The sequence below is a fragment of the Pseudophryne corroboree genome, chromosome 7 (genome assembly GCF_028390025.1).
Source record: "Pseudophryne corroboree isolate aPseCor3 chromosome 7, aPseCor3.hap2, whole genome shotgun sequence".
Taxonomy (NCBI): Eukaryota; Metazoa; Chordata; class Amphibia; order Anura; family Myobatrachidae; genus Pseudophryne; species Pseudophryne corroboree.
The window spans coordinates 148843490-148847945 of NC_086450.1; the positions used below are offsets into that span (position 1 = coordinate 148843490).

Sequence of the window (4456 nt, forward strand, 5' to 3'; positions counted from 1 at the left end):
TGACATGGTGACAGAACACGGGGGTGACACGGTGACAGAACATGTGGGGTTGAGTCAGTGACAGAACGCGGGGGTGACACAGTGACAGAACACGCGGGGTGTGACACAGTGACAGAACACGGGGGGTGTGACATGGTGACAGAACACGGGGGTGACACGGTGACAGAACATGTGGGGTTGAGTCAGTGACAGAACACGGGGGGTGACAGAACATGCGGGGTGTGACACAGTGACAGAACACGGGGGGTGTGACATGGTGACAGAACACGGGGGGTGTGACATGGTGACAGAACACGGGGGTGACACAGTGACAGAACACGGGGGGTGTGACACAGTGACAGAACACGGGGGTGTGACGCGGTGACAGAACACGGGGGTGACACGGTGACAGAACATGTAGGGTTAAGTCAGTGACAGAACACTGAGGGTGACACGGTGACAGAACATGCGGGGTGTGACACAGTGACAGAACACGGGGGGTGTGACACAGTGACAGAACACGGGGGTGTGACGCGGTGAAAGAACACGGGGGTGACACAGTGACAGAACACGGGGGGGGTGACATAGTGACAGAACATGGGGTGACACGAGACAGAACATGTGGGGTTGAGTCAGTGACAGAACACGGGGGGTGACACGGTGACAGAACATGCGGGGTGTGACACAGTGACAGAACACGTGGGTGACACGGTGACAGTTGGGGTGACAGTTGGGTGACATGTGGGGTTGAGTCAGTGACAGAACACGGGGGGGGGGGGGGGGTAGGGGTGGTACATCGAGCATTAAAGATCTCCCCCCTAACCTAAAAACAGTCTGACGCCACTGCCTGCACACACAAACATATACACACACACACTCTCACATATACAGATGTAGCCACCTTTATCTTGACTGTTTCTCCGCCGAGACGGGCGTTTAGTCACGCTAATGCGATAGCTGAGTTTAATCACAGGCAGGCGCGTTGAGGCGATCTAGATACTCATCATGCATTACACATCTCCACCACTGTGTGGCTAATGCTCCACTAATCCAGTACTTTCGATCGTACAGTATAGCGGCGGATTGATCTACAGCTCTGGCAATACTGTAGGCGTAACGGGAGGCGGTGGAAAAAGTATGGAGTACTGTACTGTATGTGTATGGAGACGCAACTACAGTACAGATCCACACATTATATGGCTTCATCTTTCTAATCTCCCTATTTTACCATTCCTATATAGGTGCACTCTCATTGGTAGATAGCCTCTCTACTATCATACCACGCTGCTAATGCCCGATCTCGTCCGACCTTGGAAGCCAAACAGCGTTGGGCCGGGTTAGTACCTTGAGAGGAGACTCCCTGGGAATACCCGGTGTTGTAGAGTAGGGACTATTCCCCTTCCTTTGAAGGGTGGACACCAACAGCAGTATCACCACTATTTGTTCTTTTCTTTCTAACTTTTTCTTTACTTTCACCAGCGTTCAGGTCACGCCATTATAGACATCTCCAATTCGTGCAATATGGATTAACGGGTGAATAACAAATTGCTTAGTATTAACCCAATCTAAGTGGTTTTCTAAGACACAATACTGACCTCCTTGGTTGGTCTCATTAATACAGAATATCTGTACTGGTCAGGAGAAACGGGTGTCAGACTATCAGGTGTCTGCAGCCTTTCTAATCCCTCTCGTGTGATTAACAGACCAGAACATTTTAAATATTTTCTCACATCTCTCTTACTTTTACACCTTTCTTTGGATCGCAGAGGGGCAACTTTTTAATTTTGATCAATAAACATACATTTTAATTTTCCTTTCATAACTGAAGAATATTTCTTCTTTTCATAAGAGTGCGCCCACACAAGAGCTTTCTCTCTCTCCCCTTGTCAGTACTTGTACTTTCTAGCTCTGGGCACACCACCAATAGAGACTACAATTGAAAGGCTTCAATTTCCTTTCCAGCAATTATAATTGTCCACTTTTGGTTCTTCATAATTTGTTGCAATTTATCACACACCAGTGCCCGGTCGCTCTTCCTTTTGATAAAAAAGGTAGACACAGATTTTTTTATTTTTTTTTACATGTTTTCAGACTTTATCATACTTTTTCTATCCATGTCGGCTGGTTATAAACCTTGTGGCGAGCCACCGAGCCGGAAGCATGGCGAGGGAAGCGAGCCCCGTGAGAGAATGCTTTTCTACAATTAGGGGTCCCAGATGACAAAACAATCCATACAAACCTCAAAAATGCACAAAAAAATGGGGTCTACATTTTTATGTCGACTATTTTCATGTCGACCTTTTGACCCTGTCTACCTTTTGACCCTGTCGACTGTTTGTACTGTCTACTTTTTTCATGTCTACCTTTTGACCCTGTCAACCTTTTGATCCGGTCGACCTTTTGACTGTCTAATGCACTGTACACACGGGGGGATGTGTGCTGAGTGATCTAGTACAGACCGCTCAGCACAAATCCCTTCCCCCACTCAGCACACAGCACAATGTGTGCTGAGCAGGGGGGGCGCTCACTTCACACAGCAGCGAAGTGAATGATCTACTAGATTTGGCATGCATGCGTGCCAAATCTAGAGTCAGCGATAGCGACGCGCTGGCCGTGCATCACTATCGCTGTGGGCATACACACGGAGAGATCCGTGCTTAATGTTTAAGCAATCTAGTCAGATTGAGCACGGATCACTCAGTGTGTGTATGTGTACCCCCTGTAACGTGCGGTGTCTATCTAGTGACTGTCTAACTAGACACTGTCTATTATACCACACCCCACATGGTCCAATATATATATAGTACATGCAGTAGCGGATCTTGCCACAGGCAAGCAGGACTTTTGCCCGGGACGCCGCCTTCCAGAGGGCGCCGCACCATGGCAAGATCCGCTACTGCTGTGCACCCCGCTGCCCGCTGTGTCCCCCTGGTTCCCCGCTGTGAAGGGAACTAGACGCTACGCATCTAGTTTCCCTTCGTGGAGAGGACCTTTGCTGTGCGGTGCGCAATGATGTCATCGCGCACCACACAGCATTGTGGGACCGACAGACGCTAGGGGTCATAATTGACCTCTAGTGTCTGTCTATGGTAGATCCGAGGAGAGGAGAGGAGCGGCGCCGGCGGAGGTCTGCAGCGGTCAGGAGTGGGGATAGTAAGTATTCTTTTTTTTTTCGTTTTCAGCGGCGCTACTCTACTGTACAGGGGGCGTAACTGACCACGCCCCCCGTATGAAGCCACGCCCCATTTCCCGCCCAGGGCGCCAAAAAGGCAAGAGCCGGCCCTGAGTACATGCAGTAGGATCGGTCCAGCACATCTGCAGTGAAGTTTGTTTTTCTTCTATTCATGCGGTGAAGTGAAAACTGATAATACATATTTGTAATCCCTCTCAGCAGTAATTTATTTATCAAGTGACAATAGCCTATTGACACTCCAGTGATTGTTATTATCCAGGACAGAGGTGAACTGCAATTATATCAATGGACTGTTATTTAATCAACCTAATTACATCTAGGTAATAGACATTGTAGCAATACAATTGATACACTTTTTATATGAATACTCAGTGATAATGATCCATTGATTTGTGTTTTTTATTATTATTATGTGCTAGATAGTAAAATAATTTTTAAATAAGTACCATCAGAACCTTTCTATCTAACTTATTTATTGTTTATTATTGTTTCTTATGTACATAGCACTGCTATTTTGGTGGTTCCGGTATGAATGGTCGACCATGTTATGGTCGACAGTCATTAGGTCGACCACTATTGGTCGACATTGACATGGTTGACATTGACACATGGTCAACGCATGAAAATTAGCGACACATGAAAGCTCGACGCATGTAAAGGTCGACATGAGTTTTTTAACTGTTTTTGGTGTAGTTTTTTGCGGAAAGTGACTGGGAACCCCAGTTAGTGCACCGTGTCCCCTCGCATGGCTTGCTTCACTCGCCATGCTTCGGGCATGGTGCCTTCGCTCCGCTACCGCTTCGCTCGGCACAGATTACCGTTCCAATCGTAGTCCATGTGGATCGTAAAGTATGGAGAAGTTCCCCAAAAGAAAAAAAGTTAAAAAAACTCATGTCGACCTTTTCATGTGTCGACCTTTCATGTGTCGACCATTGTCATGTGTCGACCATGTGTCCATGTCGACCATGGCAATGTCGACCAAAAGTGGTCGACCTAATGACTATCGACCATAACATGGTCGACCCTGTGATCGGATACCTATTTTGGTACATATTCTTGTTTTAATTAGAGATGTGCGGCGGGCACTTTTCGTGTTTTGTGTTTTGGCTTTGGTTCTGATTCCCCACTCGTGTTTTGGATCTGGATTGGTTTTGCAAAACCACCCTTTCGTGTTTTGGTTTTGGATCTGGATGAGTTTTTTTTTTAAAAACATAAAAAAGGCTAAAATCACAGAATTTGGGGGTCATTTTGATCCGACGGTATTATTAACCTCAATAACATTCA

At 46.9% G+C, this 4456-nt stretch overlaps 1 pseudogene; it reads left to right on the forward strand.

The window, feature by feature from the left end:
* The first annotated feature begins 1245 nt into the window (after window positions 1-1245).
* Window positions 1246-1364, forward strand: LOC134946405 (5S ribosomal RNA; annotated as a pseudogene).
* Window positions 1365-4456: the final 3092 nt, after the last annotated feature.